Source organism: Chinchilla lanigera, unplaced genomic scaffold (assembly GCF_000276665.1).
Source record: "Chinchilla lanigera isolate Chin_1 unplaced genomic scaffold, ChiLan1.0 scaffold00009, whole genome shotgun sequence".
NCBI classification, from domain to species: Eukaryota; Metazoa; Chordata; class Mammalia; order Rodentia; family Chinchillidae; genus Chinchilla; species Chinchilla lanigera.
In genome coordinates, this window is record NW_004955410.1 from 5,040,731 (window position 1) to 5,058,281 (window position 17,551).

The following is a 17,551-nucleotide window of genomic DNA, read 5'->3' on the forward strand; positions in this document are numbered from 1 at the left end:
CTTCAAGAGATACTTTAATATACTCAGAGGTGTCCTAAGAAAATTGCAAGCTCTGCTCCAGATTCAACCTCCCAGAAACTCAGTGAGAAGCCCCTGCAGCCCAGGAGCCCCTGGAGGCTCCCAGAGATGCCCTTTAAAGCTGCCAAGCAAACAATCCAAGGTTGCCTCTGTTGTTTGATGTGCCCATCTAGCACGACAAGGCCTGTGTAACTGCCAGTATTTTACTGAGTATTTCACTTTTCTAAGTGAAGTAGAGAGTATAAGACCACACGTTTTCCTGAAGTACTCACACAACTACACTTTTTGTTCAACTGGTGGCAAGTGAGGTTTCTGCTGTTACCTCTGCTCCATCCCAGCCCCTTCCCCATGAGTAAAATTCAGGACACAGGCAGCTGTGCTGTTGGAGGCCTCCAATCACTCCCACAGCCAGCCTGGGGCAAACCCACCAGAGACCCGCAGGAGGAGAAAGAGAAGGAGCCGCAGCTGGCTGCAGCTCTACCTGCAGAGCGCTCCCTGGAGCTCTGGGCTCTGTGGGCTACATGTCTCGGCATCCAAACTAATCCCTGGAACTCTATGTGATACATGGACTTTAGATCACGCACGTTCTCCCCAACTAAAATACCTAACCAGTTTTAGCTCATCTGTTATCAGCAGGAAACACAGCTGCACCAGCAATGCTTTCTGTAAAAAAGGGAAATTAAAAACTATAATGTTCCTGTAGTGTGGTTTTATGCACTACAGGTAACATATATAGAAACTAATATAAAATATACCACATAAGATACCACGTGTCTGTGTTTTATTCCCACACACAGGACTCCCAGGAGGCTCATTTATCATGTAGTTTCTTTCATGTGCGGCAGAGGAGCGGATCCAGATGATCCTCCCCGCCCTGCCACTGGGAACCTTACTAGCAGCGCTGCTGTCATACCCAGAGTTTAAAACAGCACCTGACCCGTGATAGGCACTCACATGTTCATGATGGATGATGAATAAACTCAGCATTACAGCATAATTTAGACACGAGCACATTGATACTGTGCCAGGAGAGGCGGTACCCACACTTTCAAGTTACCTGGGATCAACTTTAAAAGGCCTGGCGATTTTGCAGATGTGTACTTTTTTGCATTTAGTAGAAGTTATCCATGCAATGTATGAAAGAACACATATTGTGTGCTTTAAGCAAAAATTGGAGTGTAAGAAACATATACATAATCTGATTTCACATTAGAAAATATTTTTATGTAGGGCTATAATTTTTCATTCCAGATACTCATTGAACAGCTGCAACACAAGACTGAATCATACGCTCCTATACAATGAGTTTTTCCAAAACACTCAACGGTCCCGTGCACTAACTGCATTTAAGTGCCCATGGCCAGGAACACACATCTTCATTAGAGTGAAGCTTTGTGAAATGTATTAAAATAATGCAATATCAAAGAGCACGATGAAACAGTAAATACCGAGTAGTAATAAGCAGTTGTGTTGTTCTGTTCTTTTAGGCCAATCACGAGTACTCTCCATGTCTTCTGCATAGTTACACTACCACTTCATTTGTATGGGCCAACTGCTGTTTCCTTAAGGACATATATACATGTCCTTGATCTCTATGAGTTTGATTCCTTCACATCGGTGCGTGCTCTGGACAACTTGTTTACTTTGTTCAACTGTGGGATTTTAGTCTTACTAGCAAAGCTGCTCCACTAAGGGCGGAGCTTAATATGGCTTAGTCATTGAGGCTTTTGGAAAGGACCCCTAGGAATTGGCTTTCAAAGGGCAGTTAATGCCAGGAAAATGCTCCAGATTAAATTCTCTCTGTACTTACTTCCATCTCTGATGTGAAGCCTGTTGTCATAGAGGCTTTACATAGCTGGCTAACACACTAAAGGTTGCAAAAAGTGGATCACTTGTGAAACTGTAGAAATAAAGAGTCTAAAGCAAAGCTAGAAGTATCAACTGTATCATCTTGTGAAAATCTGACCCACTGCTTCATTCACTCAAGAGAAACTTTAATAGATTGAACTCTTAAATATCAAAACAAACTGCATAAATGCCAAAACCCAGGAGAGGAGGACAGTAAACAGGGCCTTGTAGCATCTCGTCTCAGGAGGAACCTCTGACTACCTCTGCTATTGGTTCTCATAAACAGAAATGCTGGAATCAATAGGGAGATAAGGTAAACACACAGCATATGAAGACGGGCAGAGACTGCAGCTCATGAACAGAAGAAAGGTGCAGAGCAGTTAAAGGTATTATTAAAGTCTAAATCAGAAAGAACAATGTCACTGTGAATACACTACAGTAAATGACCGTTCAGGCTTCAGAGAAGAGCTGGCTCTCCAACATCTCATGATTACAAAAGCGTGCTTTTCAAACAAAGCTGTTTTCTAATGCACTTGTGTATCAGATTACGTGGTATGTTACCATTACAAATATTATATCGTATATTACCATTACAAATGGTATATTACCATTACAAATACACCATTACATGGTATATTTGAACATAATATTTCAAAGAGAAATATTATATATTCTACAAATAAGGCCTTTGTAATGTAACATAAAATGTCCTTAAGTTACACTAGAGATTTATAGGTTATTGACATAGAACTATTACCTAAATCAAATTTATTGAACCTTTAATTAGCCCATGGATAGTATACTGTGCTAGTTTTTTATCATGCTGTTAATTTAATCCAAATCATCTATCTATTAGCATCACAGCATAGTTTAAAAAGAGACACGGGCACATTAATACTGTGCCAGGAGAGGCGGTACCTGCACTTTCAAGTTACCTGGGATCAACTTTCAAAGGCCTGGTGATTTCGCAGATGAAATCTATATAAATTTGGAAAGGATAGATTTGAAATTAAAAATGCATATAGAATTTAAGGGGCTGGGGATTTAGCTCAGCGGCAAAAGCGCCTGCCTGGCAAGTGCAAGGTCGTGAGTTCGGTTCCCGGTACGAGAGAAAAACCAAAAAAAAAAAAAAAAAGAATTTAAACTTAACTGTCATGTTACATGTTAACTATTTTCAAAATTCAATAATATTATTTAGCTTGATTGTATAATAAAAATGCTGATATGATAAAAGGAATTATCTGAATGTTCTTATCAGCAAAATATAGAGATTGAGCACAATGCCAGCTACGGGTCAGTTTTGTATTCACTGATAAACAGAGTCACCATAGCAAGCCCATAGTCACCTAGTTTCTAAGCAACCTAAGCTTCCACAGACTGCAGACATTTAGGCGTCCACTGATCATCATCTTTAAAGTACAAATATGAACAATTATGCTCACTTAAGTGTTCCTACCAAATGTCCTTGTAATGATGTCCTTGGGCTTGTTAAATAATAATGTCTATAATGGGAAAATATTTGAATATTCAGTCCTACGTGGGTAAAATTAAATACAGGAAATGGTCAGTATCCAGTACACACTGGACCGAATAATTTATGGAATGAATGAACAGTATGTAATATCTAGTGTAGCTCTCTAGACACAAGTCATTTACACAATGCTAGCATTCGTAAAGTTCTTGCACATTATTGTAAGAGTATGTGTTTAGCAGCATCACTATACAGCATGTCACTTCAGTTTGTGTCCAATTATTGGACATAGTAAGCTAGTTAATTAATAGTAAAAAAAAATTGCCTGAGACCTTGTGTTGAAGAATTTCATCTTAGCTTATCTAGAACTCTTGAATAACATTGCCAACTACCCAAGCAACAGAAAGTTATGTAGATAGAGGTGTTAAATTATGTTTTTCTGAATGAGCAGGTATTAACATTTCATCTTCCTGTCTGTTAACACCTTTCATTTCCTGTTTTCCAACAATGGCTACTGAAGCAACTGTTTTCTATGTGCTCTTTTAATTCACTGGGCTGCATTTCCGGTTATTTAGGATCACCACAATAGCTAAAGTCAAGGCATTCAAGCATCGTTCATCCCTGCAGAACCCCACATCACAAGGCGAGTCCAAGGATCACATGTGACCAGTGAAACACACGAGGCTACAAGCTATAAACTCAACACCTAGCTCCAGTACCTGTTTTGCTCAGTGTGCCAATGTGTTCATTCTGTATAGAAATTTCTTCCCGTGAACACATCTCAGGGATTATTTGCAAATTACAATTTGCAAATGTTTTAATTTAATGATTAATTTTGGCAACACTTTACCATATTTTCTATACTCTGGAGATTCAATAGCCCAAGGAAGTGCAAGTGACTGAGTTCTTTAAGCTGAGCATAAAATAAAGCTGCAAATTCACTTCAAGTAAGTCACAGAAGTCACCTGCTGACCAGTGCCACGCCAGAAATGCCAGCAGGAGAGCTTGCTTGTGACCTGTGCTTGTTACTGGTGAAATCAGAAGCAGGCAAGACAGACTGTTCCCTCTCCAAGATTGGGAGGACAACCACTCTGCCTTAAAACTGTCACATAAGACTCTGAAGCTTCCATAATGATATGCATTGTAATTGCATCTTTGTGTAGAAAAAAAAATCTACAATTTAAATCTCATTGGGACATACATACCCTTCAGAATAAAAGATTACTACACATGAGTTTGCCTTTTGTAGCCTGTTTCTCTATTAAGGTGTTTGTCATTAAGCCAGGTGTGGTGGCGCATGCCTGTAATCCCAGCACTTGGGAGGCTGAGGCAGGAGGATCGTTGCGAGTTCGAGGCCAACCTGGGCTGCAAAGTGAGCTCAAGGCCAGTTTGAACTGCATAGCGAGACCCTGTCTCAAAACAAAAACAAAGAAAAAAAAAAGACAAAAAATAAAATATAAATCAGTTTCCATCTTTAGAAACATAAAAAAGATGTTTGTCATTGATGCATGCCCATGAGCAAACTTGTATGCTGGAGAGCTTGGTAATTTTGAAGAGTTTTTGAACTGTCTCTTAGCTCTTCACAATGTAGGTGTTTCTAGCAAGGCCACAGTAAATGGCTATACCTGACTAGCTTTCTATATTTTCTTTTACATACAACTTTTCATTTAAAAGCTTGGGACAGGATTCTAAATGCCTCCAAAACCCCATGTATTCTGCTCCTTGAGAAGAGAAATCCAAGAATACACTGGGCAAGAACAAAGCAAAATTCAGATCCTACTAAGATTGCAGGATTGCACACATCGGTCTTGATGCTTACGTGTTTAGGCTGGGTCACACTCTCAGCTATAATCCAGATGTAATTACCAGTCTGAAGTCCGAGGACCGTGTGCAAGGTCGCAGGTGTCAACGCGCTTTCGAAAGGCAGGGTGGCGGAGCCCAGAATAACACTGACGACTCTGGCTGTGCTTGCCCCAGGTGCTGGATTAGCCCGGGGCTGTCCAGTGCAGCCCCGCCTCCAGGTATCCAGGAATGGCTGTGGAGGTCTGATTGACAGAGGTGGCGGGGCTTCCACACCCGGGAATGCTATACCCCGTGTTTGGTAATGCACCCGGCTTGGAAATGAGATTCTCTTTACCCTGTTCTTTCCTTTAAGAATTCCTCCGGGACATTTAAAAGAACACAGCAGCAGGTCCCTCTCCGGAGACTCCCTACTTACTGTCTCAGAGCAAGTCCTTTCCCTTCTTATCCTGTGTCTTAGTTTCAGAACCTCACTGTCCCCTAAGAAACACAAGAAACTGTCCCCAAAGACCAGCACACACACTGGTCTTTGGGGTGGAACAGCTTTGAGGAATGTCCGGGGTTTTGCAAAGATGTAAATGAGCATAACACTGGACAGAATTACACAAACTGATCAAGTGAAGAATCACAGCAAGGATATCCTAAGCCACTTGAGGGAAGGAAGGGACTATTACACACAACACGTGACCAAATTACAACAGATGAAGAGACACTGGAAACAATAAGGGCATCATAGCTGATTCCAAATGTGACCACAAAGTATGGGATGTCTCCCAAATCCCTTAAGGCAGCCAGTCTCCAGGTAATATTAATGCAACTTTTTTTTGGTACCAGGAATCAAACTCAGGACCTTGCACTTGCCAGGCAAGCAGGTGCTCCGCCACTGATCTATATCACTGGCCCTTCAGGGGTTAATACTGAAATCATGCACCCACACACGCTCACTCCCTCTAAATGGACATTTGTCATGTGGTGACTTTAGTCTCAGAAATCTGCCACAAAGGGGAAGAAAGCACGAGCTGTCTTGTGAGGTTTTATAAATATACTTTGAATCTCTCAGCACAAGTTGCATGTATATGAATCTTAGGAAATTTTCCTCTATCATGATGAAGTGGGCAGTTACTCTAATTGAGAACATTCATTCCAAAGCTGGTTCCTTAGCATTTACAAGCTCACAATTTAGCTGCTTTGCCCCCTCTGGAATTTGGCATAATAAATATTAGAGAAGTGATTGACTTCAAAGATTTATGAATTGGTTAGGAATATCACAGGCTAACTCCCTATTCATTTACACAAAAATTCTCCCAAGTACAGCTGTCTAAAGCCCAGCTCAGAAAAGACATCGTCTGATGTTGCCTTCAGAGCAGTCTTGCCTGGCTGCCTATGATCAGTGAGCTGTACTCAGCACACCAAGTGTGTGTCTCAGATGAACTGCCCTTTTTGAGGCCAGTAGCACTTACCAAGACCACCCACTGTTAGTGGCTGTCAGATTCAGCTCAGGTGGGAAACAGTGGGGAGAATCTCCCAGTCTAAAGACACACTATGGACACAGAAAAATCTACATGGAGACTGGAGACGACCAGTATGCCTAGGATGCCCACGTTTAAAGAAATGGGGTGACTCACGGTCCCAGGATCTTTGTGTCTACTTCTCTGTGCATGTGTTTCCTCTCTTTCCCTCACTACTTTCATATTGCAGAAGTTGAAAAAAATCTTAGGAAACCTTAATCCTGATAACTGAGCAAATGAGATTGCAGATTGCCAGGGAATCAGAACCGCGTGTTCTAAACCGTCTTGTCTATTTCAGAGCCATCAGGTACAATATGGCCGACCTTTCCCTCATCATGCTGCTCTTTTATCCACTTGTCCCCTATTTTCACATCTACCTTGGGTTCTTCTCTGATACTTGCTAGGTATTGCTTTAATTTTTTATTTCATCACGCTTTGTTCTTTAGCAATGCTGGTCAATCAAATGCTAGTTTCCTGGTTGACTTTAATGTATGTCCTTATTGTCATACATTTTTCTGGTACTTTTTTATTGCTATAAATTTTTTAATCTTTATGGTTTCAGTGTTCTTTTGTCATATTTTCAGTATTTTATGATTTTAATTAAAATGAAATTATTAAATACAATTTATTGATTTTAATTAATGTATTTTATTTCTTCTCCCTTATGCCGGACAACTTGAAAAATACTAGAAAGTGATAAGGGTACAGTAGCTCCTATGTATTATTAGGGGTCAAGTGTGCAGAAAAATAGTGATCCTAGCCACATTTTCACAAATGAAATAATGGATACCAGGAAATGTTGAGAAAGTTGGATAAATGCAAATATGGCCAAAATAAGTAAGAAGGTTATGATAAACTCATAACCTTGAGTTTATTCATCTACTTGACAAAAATTATCAGAAATTAATAGGAAAACAAGACTACTGAAGAAAGTATGACCATTTTCTTGCTTCTGTCTAAATCCATGACTTTTGCCCATTTAAATCTCTCAGCTCATGTTTCCTGGCACTTTGATGTTTTAGAATTATTTTCTTGGGCTGGAGATATAGCTCAGTGGCACAAGCGCCCGCCTAGCAAGTGCAAGGTCCTGAGTTCAATTCCCAATACCAAAAAAAAAAAAATTCTTATACAGATTACAAATAAATCAAATTCCCCTACATAGTCATTTAATTCTAAATGATCTTTCTCAACACTAGCTATTTCTCAATCTGAAAATACATAGAATAAATTTTTACTTAACAGAAACAAGCTTAGTTCTTACTTAATGGAAACAAGCTTAGTCAGACATACGGAAAAGTCATTCTAGCGTCATTCTAGCATGGTGAAAGCTGCAGGTCAAGGGTTACTATGCAGCCTCCAAAGAAGGAGATGTCAAAAGTGGAGAGGTCTCCAGGAGGCAGAGGTCAGCTGCTGACCAGAGGACAGACAAAGGCAGAGACCACTTCCCCTGCCATAGGACTTGACCATTCCTACCAGGGCAATGGGTTGTGAAAAGAGAAACAGTGTGATTCCTGATTCTGAGGCAAAGAAGATTTCACACCAATTGAGGCAATTGGTCCAATTGCCTCACCCAGTTCAGGAACTGAAGGAAAATTATGTAGTTTTCACCTTCGACTTCAAAAGAAATTAGTCTTACATGGTTAAATATTCTGACTCCTTGTACAAGGAACAACAAATAGGAACCAACAGTTGTATCTCCTGCCCCACAAATTTTGCTTAATGCTAAAATGAGAACATACTTGATGAATTTCATAAACATCTTTGTTATTTGATAACTGTCCAACTTAGAAAATGTACTTAAATGTAGAAAATGAGGGCAAGTATGTTGACATGCTATAAAAACCTCCCAACTCTAATTTAAAACTAATGAATACAAATTCAAAGTCTGGAAATACTGTAGTGGATTTCAAACCTATACCTAGTATGACAAAAAAAATGTAAAAAGGTGTTTATGACAGAGGTAGCTTTGCTTGCTAAGCAAGGCGAAGTTTTGAAAAAGATCTTAGTGTATTTCTATACCTCTCTCTGTGGATAAAAAAATCATATCATGGACATCAGCAGTGAGAAAAAGGAAATATTCCCATTCAGGCCTGAGGAAACAAGAAACCTAAACATTCACATATAATAATTCACAATAAAAGTGAAAGCTAAGTAATAGGTTCATTTAAAAGCAAACATTAAATTTTAAGTTCATTTCTTATTTTCCCTCCTCATCCATTGCTAGTAAGGGCATATCCTTTATTACAGTAGTATGTCAAAGAAATTAGCTTTTTAAAAATACTAATTTTTTTCTAATCCTTAAAGGTTGTCTAGAAATCCCAGGGATTCATTTTAAAATCCATTCTACAAAGCCCACAGAAATATAATGCTTTTCTGATCATGTTCATTTCCACACCTGGCTGCACTTCCCAGAAGTGAGACCAGTTAGAGGCCAGTGCTTGTCTCCTGCCAGGATGGCCCCGCCCCACCTTGCCTCTCTAAGGCCTCCGACCCCTCTTCCTCTGTTGCTCAACTGGATTAGGCAAGAGAAGCAAAATCTTGCCTCCACCAAACAAGGAAATTTCAAAGTCCCTGAGGCAGGGACTGGACTTCTTTGTTCTCTGAACTTAAATGAGCTTCAGTGTAAGCAAATGAGTAAGTGTTCAGACATGTGTGCAGTCTCCAGAATAAGACCACTGGGGGACCATGAGTTATTATATCTAATTATAAATTCCACCGTGATGGTATCTGGTACCCCTTTCTTTTTTTGGGGGGTGCCAAGAACCAAGGCTGTTTCTCAGTCATTGTCCTCATCTCTAGAATCCAAGCTGAAGACAGTCTTGCTCAGCCTGTTGACATACTACTGTTTCTGAAAATATATCCTTGTAAGCAAAGGAAAGGCGTGGCGTTCAATATTCATTTGAAAATTGTCTTCCTCAATGCAGTTTTACTTTTGGAAACTTCTTTGGGATGTAAGCATATTTTAATTCTCAAAAAAATCTAAATTATAAAAATTAAGATAGAACCCACTCTGGGAGGAATTACTGCTCCTCTCCTACCTGGGATCCTCGTGGCCCTCTCAAGCTCAAGCCCGAGGGACTGAATATTGATTCGCCAAAGTCAGTGATTCTCTTTGACAGTGAGAGGTGAAGGCTGGGTGTATAACAAAACGCTGGCTCCTGAAGCACACAGAAGTCTCCACTATTAGGCTGTCGTGACATCACCTCAGGTTTAAAAAAAACTGAAGCAAGACAGTGACTTGCTTCTGCCTTTGTGCATTGTTGTATAAAGGTGTGATGCTTAGAATTCCCGCCACCACTTTATAACCAAGGTAGGAACTAAGTAAACTACAGAAAAACTAACCCAGAGTCCTATCATTGATTAGTCTATTAAACCAGCTTGGAATTATTCCGTCTACTGACTCCCTACCCTATCCCCTCTCAGCCTTTAGGCCTAGATCAAGTGCAAATTCTTATACTAAAAAAATTACATGTGCCTACAAGTTTGAGTTAATTTTAATTGAGCTATTTCATTGCTTAAAGACAAAGACATTCTAATTGAAACAAATACAGATCTTAGAAAACATTCACTGGTATTTTCACAGGGCTTGTCCAAAAATACAGATAAATCTCCCTGGCTGAAATGTTAACTTTTGTTGTCTAAAGTAACCATTCTAAAATATTCAACTCTCAGTCCATTTTAATATCACAATTATTTACTCAGGTTACATATGTAAGCACTTATATACATGCACTCAACATGAACTAAAGACTATAAAAGTAACGTAGGACCTCCTATACCCTAGAAGAGTGTATTTCTTTAAAAGAAAAATTGGTTGCATGTCAAGATTTCAAACTGAAATCAAAATTCAAAGTAAATATCAAGCCTGCATTTCTATCACACTGGGAAACAATGATAGACTGTCTATTCTGATGAACAAAATCTAAAATACCAAGTGTTGGTATCTCTATAGTAACAGGTCCAGAGAATGAGGTGCCCGCAGATGAAAAAAAAAAAGAGGAAAAAAAAAAAGAGACCAAGTTCTGGGATCAGGGTACTTATAGCCTCTAAGACTGCAGCCTCCAATACCAATTTCAGTCACCTTTGAGCGAGAATCAAGGGCTTAGCTAGTACAAATGGGCGGATACCAAATGTTTTAGCAAGGATAATTAAAGGATTACCCTTCCCACGTGTGATCCAAGACACGCCTATCATCCCAGCACTCAGGAGGCTGAGACAGGAGGATCTTAAATTCAAGGTTAATCCAGACTCTAATGAAGCCTTATCTTAAGAAACTCTAACAAAACAATTGTGCCCTCAATGCATTCTAATCAAAGAATGTCCTCCACATTTCCCCCTTTGTTTTGCTGCAGTCCTTTCAAGCATCAGCAAGAAGGTTGCCAATTGTTTACCCATTTCTCCACGATTTCCAGATGAACTTCACTAGATTAAGAGGTTATGTCTTATAAAGCTTTTCTACTGGATGTCCAAAACCAAGTTAAAATGAGACTTGTATAAATAAAAATTTAAACTTTTGCTATCAATGGTCAGTTAAGTCTCCTCAGGAAACATTGTGGAAGTAAGTGCAGCATCTCTTGATCTTCTGTCAGTGTCAGCCATCTGGATGAGTCACGGCCATTGCTTGACCAAGGTGCTTTCTGTGAAAGCCTGAGACATTTTCTCTCTCCTGGTGACTCTCCTTAGGCACACTATATACCACAGAATCACTTTCCTCTGTGGTCCCATAATCTCCTTGATCAGAAAATCAGGGACTCAGCCGAGTTATAGGATATCACAGCAGAGATTCTCTTAAATCCTGAGTCTTTTCTGACCTCGGAGGGCGTAGCCAAAATATTGGCTATCCTCTAGCCCAATTTATCTCTCTGATTTATGGTCTCAAAACCTCAGTTGTTAAACATCTAGCAGAGAAGGTTAATGGCATAACACAGTAAGGGAGGCAGTAAGCTTAACATTACAATCTGATCTGAATAGTAAACACTTTAGAACATAAAAATGGAACCATTATTTTCTAGCAATCATGTATATCCTAATGTATAAATCCTAATAGAACGTTAAATAACAGGTACGTATTTTTACCCAGAAATTTATAAATCAAAACCATACATAACATTGCTACATGACAATCATGACATTTTGCAACATACTTAAATTTTCATTTTGACATAACATGATCTTTTTTAACCAAATATCTTAACCCAGTACATGAGCTGTTGTTGCTGGAAATGTCTGGTAACTCCCTGTATTGTTTGTCTTTGGGCCCTGGGCTGGGCCTGAGCTGAAGTTTCCCTCCAGTATCAGAGGAGTGCCGTTTTTATATTTTGATTGACACTGACTAGCCCAATGTCGTCCTTTCTGACATCTAAGACAGACCTTAGCAGGTAAAGGATCCTCTGAAGTATTAGCCTTTTTGTTCTATCTGGTTGTCCAGTAGAATTTTCAAATTCTTTTGTTCTTTGTTTTGCTAGTCTACATTCCTTTCTCATATGCCCAATTTGACCACACTCAAAACATTTAGCATTCTTTTGGGAGAAAGGGCTGTTTCCCTTCAAAGCAGCTGCAAGCAACCCTGCTTTAAAGGTTTCTGGTCCTACATCCCAGCAAGTTTTCATCCAAAGTAGCATCCTGAGATTAAGGCCTTTAAAATCTTTTTGCATTCTAAATTAACATTAACATTTTTAATAATAATACTCTCAAAACAGGTTGAGAGACTTTTCTGAAGTACTTCATTCTGGCTGTAAATTCTACATAAGGTTTGCTAGCGCTTTGAATGCCCTGAACAAAAGAAGGAGCAGTTTGGCCAGGAGAAGCAATCTTTTCCCACGCTTGGAGACAGCACGTTCTTGTTTGGACAAATGCATTCTCATCATATTCTAACTGTTGCTCAATACCAAACCAATCACCAGAGCCCATGAGCTGCTCCGCAGAAATGGGAACTGGTGAACTGGCATGGGCATTACTGTGGGCCATTAATTCTACCTCTTCACAAAGTTTTAAATTGAAGGAATTCAGCCGGACTGAGAAGTGTACGTCCAATCATTTCCCAGTCCCACGGAATGAATTGGTCAGACTGAGCTCGTCCTGAAATCAACCCAAAGGTATAGGGAGAATTCACCCCATATGAAACACAAGCCTGCTCCAATTCTCTAGTAGTTTTAAAAGATATGGACCATAGCTATACCGAACACAACGTTGGGGATTTTCCTCATTACCTGCTAGTTCAGTAACGGTAACTGGGTACACAGCAAAAGCCTTACAAGCATCCAAATCTCCTTCCTGTTTGGCTTGGGCAAAACCCTCATGACTGTAGTCATGCGCAATGGTCTTTCAACAGTCAACTGACGTGGATCCCTAAGAGGGTTAGAGGTAGCATATATTGGGGTGGAGGGCTGTACCAGATACGCTTGAGAGACCAAAGAGGGAGGTGGAGGAAAATCTAATTTCTTTTTCTTATGGTTAGTATTAGGTCCAAAAGATCCATACCTTCCTTCCTCCTCTGTAATTGGTCCCTGTCCCTGAAACGATAGCGTTTCCTCAGGTAAACTGTTATCCGATTCAGAATCAGATCTGTCTTTGCCTTTTTTACTTCTTGCATCTTGCAAGATCTCCTGTTCTGATTCAGATTCTTTTTGAGACAAAAAAATTCCCATAGTAACCCTGATGAAACAATCCTGGAGACCGGGCTTACCTACCCGTCAACTCTTCTCCAGTCCTTTCCCTTTCCGTAGTCTCGAAGACTTAATTTTATACTCAAGTCCCTGTTCCTTAGGTCTCGAAGACTGCTTTAGTTTTCAAGTCCCTATTTCTGACTTAATTTGTTTACCAAAGTCTTGAAAACTTACCTTCGTCTTTACCCTAGCCTCAAAGACTTTCGTATTCAAATTCTACTGTCGCACTGAAGTCCCTGTTCCTGGTGCCAGTATGTCGGTATCGCTATAGTAACAGCTCCCGAGAATGAGGCCCCCGTAGAGGAAAAAGAAAAAGTAAGAGCAAGAAAAAAAACAAGAGAGACAAAGTTCTGGGATCTGGGTACTTACAGTCTCTCGCACTGCAGCCTCGAATAACGACAGTGGCGGAAAAAAGTGGCCACTTTTATTGAGCGAGAACCAAGGGCGTAGCTAGTACAAATGGGCGGATACCAAACGTTTTAGCAAGGATAATTAAAGGATTACCCTTCCCCACATGAGATGCAAGGCACTCCTATAATCCCAGCACTCAGGAGGCTGAGACAGGAGGATCTTAAACTCAAGGTTAATCCAGGCTGTATAATGAAGCCTGATCTTAAGAAACTCTAAAAAAAAATCATGTGTCCTCAATGCATTCTAATCAAAGAATGTCCTTCTCCACAACCAAATTCAATGAAGCTAAAGTTATTATAGACCTTGGGGTCTTCATTCACTTTTGCCAAAATACAGTTGTCACAAGAAACCTTGGAGATGGTGATGTAATTCTTGGAAATGATTTTAGTAGCATGAACTCGGATGTGCAAACATGAAATTCTGTTTTTCCAGGACTCATTTTTACCTCAAGCTTCCATTTAGTCTGACCCAGGATATTTCATACTATATTCACTGTTAAGAAACTTCCGAAGTTTTTAAAGTTCCTTATATGTTCTAGATCTAAGTCCTTTGTCTGAGGGACAGTCTGTTAAAATATTTTCCCAATTCATAGGGTTTCTATTTATTCTGTTGGTGATTTCTTCTGATGTGCAAAAACTTTTCAGTAAGGTGAGATCCCAGTTGTTGATTCTTTGAAGTATTTCCTGTGCAGTCTGATTTTTGTTCATGAACTCTCTGTCTACCCCTATGTCTTCAAGATTTCTACCTACTTTTTCCTGTGGTAGATTTAGTGTTCCTGTTTTAATATCTAGATTTTGATATTTCTCAGTAATTTCCGGCTTCAAGCTCAGTTATATTTTTCTGAACAGGGATTGTACTTGAAGGAGGGAGAGTGTGGAGCTCATTTTAGATTCCTAGCAGCAACTCTCTGACCCTGTGAACACCTTGCAGATGAGCTCTTTTGACTCAGTTACAAAATCCTCCAGTTTGGACACTGGATACAAAATTCCATGAATCTGCTTCTAAACACATTTAGAAGTTTCCTACACACAACATGCAGCCACTGACACTTCACAACTTTGGCTCCTGGAGGGCATGGTGTGCTCTGGGGCTTGTTCTTTGTAAGAGACACCTTGCTCCGACATCTTCACCCCAGCCTGCTGGACAGATGGGGAGGAATTAGTCTGTGGCAGGGCAGGTCTCAGACCTCGCTGGGACTTGTTCCCATCTGCGCTTCTGTGTTCATACTTCCTAGGAAGCTCACGGCCCTTTCTTGTGTCTTGGGATGAGTTGAGTACAAGAGTGTTGCGTTGGTCACGATTCCTTTCCAAATCTTCCCTAAACCTCAGTAGCAGCATAATGTCAGGTTCTTGGCTCCACTGAAAACCCCTCTCCAGTTTGCAGCTTCATATTCAGTCCAAGAAGAGAGGGAAGAGTAAGGAAGAACAAAGCAAGGAAGGTCGACACTTCACAGTACCATAATGTATTACAAAAACTAGCTCAGGAGGAAACAGGCACAGGGCGTTACTGAGAGAGAGAGAGATCAGTGCAGACTGCAATCCTAAGAATATTTCACAGAACTGTCAGGTCCTTACACCGCCCCAGAAGATCAGTAGGACTTAAATAGAAGGAAGGAAATTCTATGCAAATAAAATTAAGTAAGAAGTGTAAGTTATCATTTCATTAATCTTTATATTGATCATATGTTGAAATTATGGTAGTTTTACATTGTCTTAAACAATTTATTAATGTTAGTATGACCTACTTATTTTTAGTTCTCATTGTGTTTGCAGGATATGTTAGAAGCGCATAGGACTCGTATCTCTACAGGACTGTGCCATTTAATACAACCTGATAACGTCCTGGTCATTTCGTTGTCTTTGGTATCTTTCTTGCCTTGGATAAAAAAATGCATCTACTAATATTTTCTCTTGTATCACTCAATTTTACCCCATAGGAATCATGCAACCTTCACCTTCTACTCTCTCCAGGGGTGATTTGTCTGTCCTCCCAGGCCTTCCTTTGAAATATGGTAGAAGCCTTCCTGACCTCACAACTCATGTATTTGTATGCTAGTAAAATAAACATCATGTATACAATGCCAAGGTTGGCTGACAGCTCAAGCAATACCTGGCCCCTTGGACCATGGCTGCAGCAGCCTCTGAATGCCTGGATGGCTGAGCATGGTGAAATTAATCCCAAGGGACCTATTCACTAGGAGCCCCTTATTGAACAGAGTTCCCAAGGGCTCTCTTTTCAAATGAAAAGTTGACACTTTCCAACTCTTGATCCAGGAATGCTTGGTGTCTTGCTGATTCTTGGGATACCCTCAAGGCATCTTTTTTCTTTCCTCCTTACAAAGTACTTAGTTTCTTTTTACTCTTTTTTTTTTTCTGGTACCGAGAATCAAACTCATGACTTTGCACTTGCCAGGTAAGTGCTGTGCTGCTAAGCTAAATCCCCAGCCCCCTTAGTTTCTTCTTAATGGCAAGAATCTTTTCACCAGTCACAGCTTCACTGACTTAGCTTTACACATGGCTTCTGCTAGGTCAAAATTTAAGTTTTCAAAATTTTCTGTACTGCTTTTATCAATAATTCTCACTATAAGTCTTATTAAAAGCAGCCAGTAGTACCCATGTCACAGCCTGAATGTTGGGTTATCTTGAAATTTCACCCAGTAGATTAATTAGTACCCTGCCCTTCATCACATTCTCCTGTAAATTCTCAGAACATGGGCACAGTGTGGACAAATTTTCTGCCAGAATAAAACTCATATGCCTTCTAGTCCAACTGCTCATAGAGCCCTGGTCTCCAACTGAAATCTCCTGTGCCCTCCTGAGCCTTGTTTGTACTGTCTGCATCTCTATCAGCATTCTGGTCTTCTGAAAGCTGACTGGAACCACTCATCAGGCTCTGCTTGCTACCTTGTAAAGCTTCACTAGCCAGCACCCCTAAATCTTTCCAACTCCTCCTGAAAACAGTTCCAAAAACTTTTAAACTTTTAAATGATCAGGTACAGTGACAGCAACAACCTCACTTCTCTGGTTCCAAGTTTCTGTATTCCTTAGCTTTTCTATCCCTAAAACATAATATCCAACGCCCACAACCTAAAGGAGGATGGGTTTAATTCAGCTTACAGTTTCATGGGGTTCAGGCAATGGTCAGCGGGCACCAAGGAAGCAACATCATGCTGGCAGAGCAAGAGTGAGCAAAGCTGCTTAGTTCATGGTGGCTGGACAGGACAGCACAGGGACAGCACCACAGAGAAAAAGGTGAAGGACCGTATATAGTACCCAGGGCCAGAACTCCATGACCAATCCAGACACACCCAGAAGTGTATTTTACTTATTTGCCTAGTATTTCTTAACTGAATGAAGTTGACACATCTGTATTAATGGTTACAGCAGTGCTAACGTGGATTTTGTAAGACTTGAATAAATCCTTTGTCCAAGGCCTATGGCAGACATCTGTAACATTTAAAGAGACTTAAGCTACTTTCATTGTTCCATCAAGTGATAAGATGTTTAATAGGAGTTTTAACTTTTCAAATTCTATTTCTGGTTTCATGCATTATTGTTCTTGACTTATAAAACAAAGCTGAGTGTTTCACTTGAAAATGGGGAGATGAAATAGGACTCTGTGGAATGATGTAAACCTTAAGGAGAAAGACCATCTGATAAAAAAGGACAAAACAAAACAATTGTTTTATATGTCACCTTTATCATATCTTAAGACCAAGCCAAAAGACTGTCAATAAAAGAAGTTGAAGAAGCCAGGCGTGGTGGCACACGCCTGTAATCCCAGTACTTGGGAGGCTGAGGCAGGAGGATAGTCGTGACTTTGAGACCAGC

The 17,551-nt window shown here is 40.1% G+C and overlaps 1 protein-coding gene across 3 annotated transcripts in view; it reads right to left on the minus strand.

Moving 5' to 3' along the window:
* The window catches only part of Cd36 (CD36 molecule (thrombospondin receptor)), a 117,184-nt gene that overhangs the window by 37,011 nt on the left and 62,622 nt on the right, over window positions 1-17,551 (minus strand). Inside the window, exon 1 of one of the 3 annotated variants that reach the window (XM_005377200.2) lies at window positions 5,157-5,639. The exons of the other annotated variants lie outside the window; for them this stretch is intronic. The gene's annotated coding sequence lies outside the window, so the exon portion shown is untranslated. Of the gene's footprint in view, window positions 1-5,156; window positions 5,640-17,551 lie in introns of those variants that run through there. 3 annotated transcript variants of the gene reach the window in all.